This window comes from Xenopus laevis, chromosome 7S, assembly GCF_017654675.1.
Source record: "Xenopus laevis strain J_2021 chromosome 7S, Xenopus_laevis_v10.1, whole genome shotgun sequence".
NCBI classification, from domain to species: Eukaryota; Metazoa; Chordata; class Amphibia; order Anura; family Pipidae; genus Xenopus; species Xenopus laevis.
In genome coordinates, this window is record NC_054384.1 from 21,038,250 (window position 1) to 21,050,256 (window position 12,007).

Sequence of the window (12,007 nt, forward strand, 5' to 3'; positions counted from 1 at the left end):
AGGGTCGAATATCGAGGGTTAATTAACCCTCGATATTCGACTAGGAATTGAAATCCTTCGACTTCGAATATCGAAGTCGAAGGATTTAGCGCAAATTCTGCGATCGTACGATCGAAGGATTATTCCTTCGATCGAATGATTCGAAGGATTTTAATCCAACGATCGAAGGAATATCCTTCGATCAAAAAAACTTAGGAAAGCCTATGGGGAAGGTCCCCATAGGCTAACATTGATTCGGTAGCTTTTATCTGCCGAACTAGGGGGTCAAAGTTTTTTTTAAAGAGACAGTACTTCGACTATCGAATGGTCGAATAGTCGAACGATTTTTACTTCGAATCCTTCGATTGGAAGTCGTACTCGAAGGTTGAAGTAGCCCATTCGATGGTCGAAGTAGCCCAAAAAATACTTCGAAATTCGAAGTTTTTTTAATTAGAATCCTTCACTCGAATTTAGTGAATTGGCCCCTAAGAATTGTCTTAAAAAATAAAAAAGTATAAAGCTATTTATTAGTGATATTATTCCGGTACCATGTAATACTTACCGTACTCTCTCTATGGGCAGTGTCCCGTGATCCTTCAGCTCATCCTCTAGGCTGCCCCCGCTCAGAAACTCCATGACAAAGAAGGCATGCCGCTGGTTACACAGACAAATGGAAAGAGTGAGGGACATAAAGAATTAGCACAGCGCTTACAGCATAGGGTAGTATTTATTTAATACAATGTGGCTCAAAGATATGTAAAGTCAAACAGGACAGGGCAATGAATCCTCATATTCACCAGTAATAAATACCCATTCCTATTAGGGATGTACCGAATCCACTATTTTGGAATTGGCGAACCCCCAAATCCTTCGGAAAAGATCCAGCCGAATACTGAACCAAATTCGAATCCTAATTTGCATTTGCATATGCAAATTAGGAATGGAAAGGGAAAAATGTACTTACTTGTTTTGTGACAAAAAGTCCCGCAATTTCCCTCCCTGCCCCTAATTTGCATATCCAAATTAGGGTTCGGCCAGGCATAAGGATTTGGCCAAATCCGAATCACGCTGAAAAGGCCGAATCCTGCCCGAATCCTAAACCAAATCCTGCATCCCTAATTCCTGTACATGATGCACAAAAATAATAAAATATATAATATGAATATATAGCATCAGCTCATAAATACTGTGGGAAGTTGAATCATCCTGCACTTTGATTTTAACCTCTTTGATTTTAGTATGCTATGAAAAAAAAAGATATATTAAACGTTAAAATCGCTAAGTCTTTATTAAGAAATAACTTACAGAAACTCCGCTTGCACTCCTCTTCAGAAACGGCGACAGGGTGATGATCCATCGTGTGGCGATCGATTTCTCCTCCCAGGCTGTCTCCTATAAGGAAGGCAGGGAGGAGAAATGGAGCGCTGCATGATGGATCACCTTTTCTGAGGAGGAGCGCAAGTGGAGTTTCGGTTATTTTAAGTTATTTCTTAATAAAAACTTATTGGCAGATTTATCAAAGGTTGAGGTGAATTTTCGAATGAAAAAATTCAAATTCCGAGCTATTTTTTGTGTACTTTGACTAGGGAATAGTCCAAATTCGATTCAAATTTGAAAAAAATTCAAAAATCAAAATTTATCATCTACTGTCTCTTCGAAATTCGACTTCAACCATTCGCCATCTAAAACTTGCCAAATTGCTGTTTTAGCCTATGGGGGACCTCCTAGAACCGATTTGGAGTCAATTGTTGGACTTGGACTTTGGAACTTTTTTTGGGGGAAAAAATTTGAATCGAATTCGATCGAATGCGCTATTAATTTGATTGGTAGGATTCGAATTCGCCCACATACGGACCTATTCAATCGAAAATGGACCTATTCCACCCAAAAAAACTTCGACTTAATTTTGGTTGGTCTTTTGAATTCAAAGTTTGTTCAATTCGAAATTCGAACCTTGATAAATATGCCCCTTAATAAAGATTTAGTGACATCAAAGGGCAGATTTATCAAGGGTCAAATTGAAAATTTTAATTTTTAAGTTTGAATTTCGAGTTTATTTTAGTTTAATTCGTCTAGGGAATAGTCCAAATTTGATTCAAATTTTAAAAAAATGTGAAATTCGAATTTTGAAATTTATCATGTACTGTCCCTTTAAGAATTTGAATTCGACTATTCGCCATCTAAAACCTGCTGAATTGGTGTTTTAGCCTATGGGGGACCTCCTACAATTGATTTGGAGTCATTTGGTGGACTTTTTTAAAAAAAAAATTTGTTTTAAAAAAAACATTTTTTGGTGAAAAAACTTGAATCAAATTCTATTGAATTTGCAGCTAGATCCTATTCACCCATTTTTTACATATTTTTTACACATTATTTTTCTCATTTCAAGTTTATGGGAGTTGGTGGGATAAACTTGAAATTCGGCCCTTGATAAATCTGCCCCTAAGTTAAAGGATCAGGTGTATGACTAGAGCTATCATCTAGGAGACACAGTGGAACAGTATTACAAACTAAATGACAATATGGAGCCAATGTTGTACCTGGGTTTGAAAAGCAGCATAGCCTTGGCAGAGAAAAGGGCTGTCTCTGGCGATCTTAAGCAAATTTGCCTCAGTTAGAAGACTCTCATCCGTGGTCTTTGCTGTTTTTACGATGGATTTTACAGCCACGTATGGCTTTCTGCTTCCTAACTGTGCCAGCATAACCTGAGAAAGGCAAGAAAAGAGTCAGTGTATACATCACAGCATTATTAGAGCACTAATACTCAGCATTACTCAAATTTTTATTCTGTTCCTTTTGAACAGCTTTGGAATTGAAATAGGAAACAATAAACCCTGCAAAAAACAGCTGTGCCTAATCAGGGCCGGATTTACATAACGGGCACCCCTAGGCCAAATGTCATTAGTTTTCCCCCGTTTCCCTTTTATTCGCTCAAATTTTCATCATCTGGACCAGAGCAATGGGGATTGGTGCACAGGAGATGTAAAAAACGATTTTATCTTCTGCACATCCCCAGTGTTTCTGAACCAATGTGGGTGTAGTTGGGAAGCATGCCGCCCCCTAAAAGCCTGCTGCCCTTGGCCCGGGCCTTAGTGGCCTTTACACAAATCCAGGCCTGTGCCTAATGAGAACCAATCACCACTCACTTTGGCAAATCCTCCTACCCCCAGCATGGAGTTGAAATTGTAGCTGGAGATACTGAGCGGGTTCAGCCTTGGAGGTTGAGCTTGTTCATTCACGGGTTCAGCTGCTCCTAGTAGGGAAAAGAGATTTTATTTACAACTCATGGAATAATAGTTAATATTATGCTACTAGAATTTTTTAGACACAGTTACATATTATGTTGCATTATATATGTTTCCAGATTTTGCTACTTCCATATACTGCACTTGATGCACCAAAAACATATGACCTTTCTAATCCCTAATAGGAAACAAACCAAGAGACCTCAACCGTTGGGAAATGACAGTTGGGGAGAAGACATCAGAGAGAGAAAAAAAAGAGAGAGACCCATGATCATTACCAAAAGACTAAAAGATGCATTGCTGTAATCATTTATTTATTCAATTCTGGTTTCTAAAATGTAATGGGTTTTGTGCAGTGCCATATATAGAAGCACTGGTAAAAAAAATGGAGGAATTAAACTATGAGGAAAGACGCTTGCAAGGGAACCTGATTGCTCTTCACTAGTACTTTAGAGGACATTATTAACAGATAAAAGAGATCTTTTTTTTTTACATCAAATGCAGATGCACAGACATTTGTGGATATTTTACAAAGTGGGTAAAGCTGCTCATAGCAACCAAACAGTAGGAAATATTTATTGGTTAGCTGATAAATCAAAAAGATCTGCTTGGCTGTCATGCTGCACCTGGGCAAAATGTGTGTGTCCTTTATTGAATTTGGGGGATAGGTGCTAAATTACACCAGTGCAGTTACCCTTAGAAACAAATGACATCTTTGCTTTCAGGTTGCAGTTCACTATCCCAAGCTGCTGGCTAAATGGTTGCCATTGGCAATTGCACTTGTGCCATTGAGCGCCTATATTAGTTCCCAAGCCCTAAACAACTGTCCCACCAGTAAATTATGAGCAGCCAGCAATCACATGGGCCACTCCTTTTAGAAATTTAGCTATTATTAAGCAATTTCTTTTTACCTTCATCACACTCCTCCTTTTTGCGTTTCTGCTCCCTGCAGCACTCATCTGGCTTCTGCTGCTCTTCTAAACTCCTTTTCCTCTTCCCTTCTTTCTTCTTTGATTTTCCTACATCTTTACTTCCACATCTTCTCTTCTTCTCCTCGGGCCTCAAATCACCAAAATACGAATTGCTCCTCTTCATTTTCTCAGTCAGATCGTGGGGCTCTCTCTCCTTCTTCTTCTCTCTCTGAAGTCTTCTCACCAACTGTCTTTTCCCAACGGTTGAGGTCTCATGCCCTGCGGCAGGTGCCACTTAATGACATCATCACTTGGGGACAGGCTGCAAGATACCAGTGCAGAGCCAGGTACATATCTCCACCTGGGCACAGGCTGGAAACTACCATTGCAGCACAGTTCCAGGTACATATCTCTAAAGTTAGATACAGATCCAACCGTCTCTTATTAGGTGTTTCCTTGTACATTGGGCAGGATATACTGTAAAATATGGTCTCAAATGGGGTTTGAGGATATATTTCCCTTTTAATCAGAAGGTATTGTGATTATTTACAGAGCCCCCATAAGAATAAAAGTGCAGCTAGTGACCCCCATACATTTCCTATTGTTATCAGCTTTCTGTTTCATTCTGTTTGTCCAGTCTGTGTTCCAAATTCCAGAATCAGATTCTGAGCTGCTTCATATATGAAAGTCCATTTACTTTGCTTCTTGTGTGCATGGGAAGCCATTTGTTTGAGTAGGAGCTGCCATGAGCCCAACATGAATAAAGGAAACCAATCCCATTACCTCTAATAACACAGATTTGTAATGGGTGGAGAGAATACCATGGGTCCTGTGCAGAGAACCATACTGAGCTGCTGTTCACAGTCCTGCTAGGTTAATGCAACTATTTAATATGCATTTGACTTAACACTGTCCAAAGTGTAACCATATATTTTTTGTTAAACGTTTATGGTAAATGTACATTTCTTTAGACTTATGTCACTTGGGTGATATTGTTGATTGACAGGTTGCAAATAGTAATGTAGCAGTCAATTGCAGCAGAAATCCAAAATAAATATTTTCACTTTATGGGGTTTCTGTCATATTTTCCTCGTCCCCCAGCACCAGCTTATGTGCCAGCTACATGGTGTTGCAGCACTAGACAATCATTAATATGTTGCCTAGTGTTACTGGCACAGAACGATTCAGGTCTGACCTTTTCTTCTGCTGCTGCAGTGTTATAGGTACTACATACACCCATAGCTTGTATCTCTCTTATCCCTGTAAGAGATCAGGCATAGAGCCTGTGTCTGTGTGCTGTAAGCTGTTACCTAGCAACCAGCAGGAAATGACACAGCAGCTAGTGAGTGTCTGGCAGGAAGAAGGAGTCGCAGATACTGGCAAAAGAGAAAAGCCTGGCAGAGAGAGCCACATGGTGGACAGAGATAGAGACTAGAGAACTGCTGGTGGGCCCAGAGAGCTGAGAGGCTCCACCAAAAGCAGACATTTGGTTCAGGCTGGCACAGAGAAGCCACATACTGTGCCTGGAGTAAATGGAAACAGATTGGAGAAACCAACATCAGCAAGGGATTTCCATCTGAGCATCCAAAGGGGCTGGTAGTCGCACTGTATGTCTGAATGTACTGGAGTCATCTGAAGAGAACTCTCTAAATTATCCAAAGAGGGTTTGGAGTGAGTATCTTGTTTAAAGGGACAGTACCCTAAAGAAGCGCTTGAAGATACAGAGACTGTTTTGTGGAAGAACATTAAAGGACTTTGCCTTCTTTTGTTAGCTAGATGGTTAGAGCAAGCAAGTTAGATAGTGAGGCTCTACTCCCGCCTGGTTAGGAGGCTATTTGTACCAGTTGGCCATTTCATTTTAGACAAACAGTTATTAAGTTTAACAAATATGTGTGTGTTTTATTACTGTGTTCCTAGTAGGGCCATCTGTAGGTGCATTCCCGGATCCCACTAGGTGGAGGCACTGCGCTAGTAAGTACCAGGTACCCAGTCTCTCCCAATACCACGGTTTGTCCTGTGCCATCAGGTAAGTGCCACACGTGGGGTGTAGGGTTGCCACCTTTTCTGGAGAAAAAAAACGGCCTCCCTATATTTTTGTGGGTTTTCCCTATAAATAACATTGGCACCAAGCATGATTTTTACTGGCCAGGTGGCAACCCTAGTGGAGTGTAAGACCGACAAAGGGGTGTCGCAAGGGTTACATATATATCATTGTAAAACAAGCGATTGGTCTGGATGATATGCAGAAAGTTGTAAAATACATTTGCCATAGGAGTTTTTTTTGTGCCAATGATGACCTGGTATTAGGGTGAATGGTGTTGGCAGGTTGGTTACCCCACTACAATGTTCTGAAAAGATCACATATTGTTTCTGTCTGCTATATTGTAGGTAAATAGCTTTTACATTGCTTGCCTTTGGCAGTGTAGATTTTGCAACACTTACTGGAAAACCAATTGTTTCAGCATACACTAAAATGCCTGTCTGAACAGGGCTGTTTTTTTAATAGGCATCTATGGATCTTTGCCGAGGTTTGATAGCTTTGTGGGGCTGCCATCAGGTGCCTATATACAATTAAAAAAAAATCCTCAGCCTGCTGCTGGATTTAGTCACAAGTGCCAGTGGTGGGCTGAGGGTGGCTGCTCTTCTTTTGTGATCGTCACATGCACTGACTAGTGTAGGGGGTGGGAGGTCAATGGTCCACTGCTGAGGGTAGGGCGAGACCTAAACAGAGCGTTGCAGCTGGTGTTTCTGTAACTGCATTGCCATTATTAGCTCTATGGAGCCTGCGTTTTAATGAAGTGCAGCATCAATGTTGTCTACTAGCCAATGATCACTGTTACATTCAGTTTTCACAGGGGACCAGAAGATAATAGTAAAAAATCGGGGAAAATATAAAATGAGAGAAATACAGTATGCATTATATATTGCTGGGACCACAAAAAAGGGAAAACAAAATCAGAGTATATACAATTGAGATTTGACTGTATTTGGATAATTGAAATATGAGGACCAAATTAACTTTTGCCTTCATTTGTAATGCCAATCTTATGAACCTGTTGTTGACTAACCTTGCATAAGTATTGACTATTTATGCTGGCACTAACCATAACCATTTCTTATGGTTACTCCTTATGTACCAAGAGCATGTGGCAGCCGCATTATAATGTTCTTACAACAGGAAACCGTCCTGTTGTTAGTCTTACAGGACACAAATTAGCTACTAAGACATAACTATTGTATAAACAACCCCCTAAAGGTGGCCATACACGGGCTGATCTAAGCTGCATACAGACTATATCTCAGTTTATTAGGCCCACCAACGGGCTTCTCCCAATCAACATCTGGCCAAAATATGGGCAGCTGTCAATCGAACAGGTTTAAAATCCTGTTGGGTCAAGGACCACACTGGTTTGTCGATCTGGTCCTCAGTCCAACTGCCTGTATTCTCAGTCCAACTGCCTGGGGCCCACCATCGTATCTGCCCGGCCCGGGCATATTGGGGAGAGATTGACGTCGTCGCCAAACGATCAAAGGATCTCTGCATGTATAGCCACAGTAAGGGGCAGATTTATTAAAGGTCGAATTGAAAATTAGAATCTTCAGATTTTTTTTATGGTCAAAACTGTCAAATTTGACTAGGGAATTATCCAAACTTGATTCGAGTTTTTTTTTAAAAAAAATTCGAATTCGATTTTCAAGATTTATTATTAATTGATAATTGGATTAATCGTCATCTTCTGGCGCATGCGCAGTAGGAGCATTTACCGGTACGAATCTACTGCGCACGCGCCGAAAGTCACAAAGTGAAATCGGAAAACTTTGTGACTTTCGGCGCATGCGCAATATGGTATCTGCATGTCTTGCCAGTCAGTCAGGGAATCGTACTGCTCAGACCATATATGGCTTATGTTAAATTGCTTAATGCAGATGACTAATAAAATTGTGTTGAATGTTTGTCCATATATTTAAGACCAGCTTGTATAGTATAATGTATCTTAAGGTGCCTTACACATCTAAAATGTCACTTGCATTCTCATTACTATAACTTTGTTAAAACTTTGTTTAAGCTTATACAGTTCAATCAAAAATGAGTGCAATAAAAAGTACATGTCAATGGATATATATAGTGATATGAGTCTTTTACTTCTAGAAAAAGGAATAGTATTTGGAGCATCTTTGACAGAAGAAGGAATTGCACAAATTTACCAGCTTATAGATTATCTACATAAAAGTAAGTTTCTCTTGTTCAAGTCATAGCTTGTCTAAAGCTGGCCATAGACGCAAAGATCCGATCGTACGAATCATTGTACGATCGTACTTCCCCATCTCCCGACCTGACATTAACCATTCAGATCAAATAATGTACAAAAGAACAGATCAGCGGATGTTCTGCCCCTGACAGCAATCGTACAAAAGTTATGTCCGACCAAAGCCGGTGACAGTCTCCCTCTGAAAATCGTACGATCAGCAATACATGCAGAGATATTACTCGCAGCCAACAGAAATTTTAACCTGTCTGATTGACCAAACGACTGATCTCCGCCGGACGAAAAATGTCGGGACTCTCCACAGACGGTCCGAAAATCGTACGAATCGAGGATCTGATCTTTGCGTCTATGGCCAGCTTTAGGCTATTTACCACCGACAAAAACCAATGGCATTTAAAACATCTGTCACCACTTATAGAGATGTACCTATGGATGTTTCTCAATGAGTAAATGTAACATTGCCCTATTCATATATTTATGTATACACAGAATATTTATTCCTGTGCAAATCTTTATTTCCGTGTTTAACTATAACTGGTTTATTCATTTGGGACAAAGGATGAGAGAAACCCAATATTGTCCACCTCAAGGTTGGCCAGGGCCGGATTTACATAGTGGGTGTCCCTAGGCCCACTGCTGTTTGTCGTCCCTGTCCCCTCCCTTTTATTCGTGCAAATTTTCATCATCTGGACTGGAGCAATGGGGATTGACGCACGGGAAATTGAAAAAATAATTGCATCTCCTATTCAATCCCAGTATTTCTGAACCAATGTGGGTGTGCGTGGGCAGCATGCCACCCCCCTAAAATCCTGCCGCCCTAGGCACGGGCCTAGGTGGCCTTTCCACAAATCCGGGCCTGAGGTTGGCATATTTGGGAAAGATCATATTTTTTGTCAACCAAACATTTAGGGGCAGATGTATCAAGGGTCGAATATCGAGGGCTTATTAAGCCTCGATATTCGACTGCTGAATTAAAATCCTTCGACTTCGAATATCAATTCATTGAATAATTGTTCGATCAGAAAAAGGATTTTAATCCATCGATCGAAGGATTATCCTTCGATCAGAAAATTGTAGGTTTTAGGTGGCGAACTAGGGGGTCGAAGAAATTTTTAAAGAGACAGTACTTCAATTATCGAATGGTCGAATATTCGAACGATTTTTAGTTTGATTCGAAGGTCGTAGTCGAAGGTCGAAGTAGCCAAAAAAACATTTGAAATTCGAATTTTTCCTCTATTCCTTCACTCGAACTTAGTGAATGAGCCCCTTAGTATGTACAGAGGAAGCTGTGCACAATTATTAATATATATAGCAAAACAAGAGGCTCTATCATCAAAGCAGGTATAAGTTAAATGCTAATTTAAGACCACTTTTATTGTAGAAAACTGGATTTGCATGTTCTACATTTTTAGTTAGTTAGGTGTAACTTGGTACTGCTAAAATACATTGGTCAGTGTAGTTGCACTTTTAATGAATAGAAGACCATTTTCAGTAGCTGCCACTTTGGGTTATATAATTGCCCTATGATTTCAGGCCACCATGCAAAGGCTTGATGAAAAGGACCAGATGCAGCAGAATTTATAGAAAGACACTCTGGTGTGCTTACTTGTATTTTGCCTTCATCAATAGATCTGCGTACTGAGGGATTGTTTCGTATTCCAGGGGACAGCCATCAACAACAAATTATTAAAGACTTGCTCAACAGTGGAATGGATATTGATGTGGAGTCTGGAGAGTTTCATCCTAATGATGTAGCCACTTTACTAAAAATGCACCTCAGTGAATTGCCAGAGCCTTTGCTGACACACAGGCATTATAACGCTCATTTAAAAATTGTAAGTAAGACATGTTCCATTCTACAGCACTTTATTGAAGAAATAAGTCTTGCATAATGCAATGGCAACTTTTTCTCTGTTGTATGTTCTTTACATTGTATACATTTTAGCAATTAATATTTCATCTATATGCTTGTCAAATAGGTTTAGATGTGTGTAAGAATATAGCACTGCAATAAAATAGCTCAACAGAATATATGCAAATGTTTGGAATATGTTTTTGTGTATCTCACTCCTCAGACCTAATGCTTTTCGATGCCAAGTGTAATAGGACAGGCGTACCAGATTAAGAGCGACAGATCGAGGCATTGCAACTTCTTTTCCTGCTTCTCCTTTCACCAAACAGAAATCTACTGAAACTACTGCTGGACCTTCTCTATCAGACAGCCAGAAAACAAGATCGCAATAAGATGTCTGTCCATAACCTTGCTTTCATGTTTGCACCTCATATAATATGGCCTAAAATGTAGTCATCAATAGGAAAAAAAAATTAATTTAAAAAAAAAAATAACAATGTTCTTATTAATTTGTCTCAAACTGGTGTATTATTTATTAACAATGTAGAACTACTAGGTTCTAAGCAATACAAGTATAGTATCCAACATGAGGTAACAAGAAAGATGCAAGTACAGGAATTCCATTTCCTCCCAAGTTTAAACAAACGATTCTTCAAATTGTTTTCCTTTATAAAAATACTACCAAGAACTGATGTTAATTAAGCTAGTATAAATCTATGGTGGCAAAACAATCCTATTGTTTAATTCTATTAGATTTGATATACTACACCATAAAAATCATGAACAAATCCCTTTAAAAGTAATTGGCTCTTCTAGTGATCTGGGGTTTTCTGGATAAGAGGTCTTTCTGTAATTTGGAGCACCACATCTTAAAGGGATAAAAAAACGGAAATTTGGCTCTTCTGGTGATCTGGGGTTTTCTGGATAAGAGGTCTTTTTCCCTAATTTTAGTATGTTTAGAATGGCTGATTTTTTAATTATTTGCCTTTTTCTTCTGACTCATTCCAGCTTTCAAATGAGGGTTTTTTGCAGCCAAAAATGGTTGCTCTGTGAGATTACAGTTGTATTGTTATTGCTACTTTTTATAACCTGTCTATAAATTCAGCCCCTCTTCTATTTATATTAAAGTCTCTCATTCAGACCACTGCCTCGTTGCTAGGATAATTTGAGCCATAGCAAAAGATTAATTGATTGATTACACAAATAGATTGGCCTTCCTGTAATTCGGATCTCTCTGGGTAACAGGTTTCTGGATAATAGATCCTATACCTGTACATTTCTGTAAAATACAGACGTGGTCTTATGGCAGTCAAGTGTGACCAGATATACTATTCTAAAATTCAATATTTTAATAAAATTATTTGAAAATGGATTCATCAGAATTTAAAAAAAATGAGTACAAGCCATTACATTGTATATTACATCAATATTTAGGTGATTTTCCTTTGGCCAAAATGTGCCTGAGCTAAGGAATCGTGGTCAGCTTTGTAGCGATCGATTATTAATAAGTTATTAGAGGCAAACCAATTTCTGTAATGTATAAGTTTAGAAGTCTAGATCTGTCCCCTGTTTATACTGCTAATACCTTTTTTTTTTTAAATTCTTTATTTATACAAATTTTTCAAAGGGGATATAGAAATAAAATGGGGTAAAGGGATTAAGGGAAGAAGGGGGACATTTTTTTTTACTACATGTCATTCTCCATCCCTGTATATTTCACATACAAATTTCTAAAACAACATTTTTTTAAAA

At 39.0% G+C, this 12,007-nt stretch overlaps 1 long non-coding RNA gene across 1 annotated transcript; it reads left to right on the plus strand.

Annotated features, from left to right (window-relative positions):
- Positions 1–5,477: 5,477 nt before the first annotated feature.
- On the plus strand, positions 5,478–10,764 carry LOC121396216. The gene is made up of 4 exons (XR_005962891.1): positions 5,478–5,806; positions 8,286–8,366; positions 10,033–10,238; positions 10,479–10,764. It is a non-coding gene; the product is annotated as an uncharacterized LOC121396216 (long non-coding RNA).
- The last annotated feature ends 1,243 nt before the right edge of the window (positions 10,765–12,007 follow it).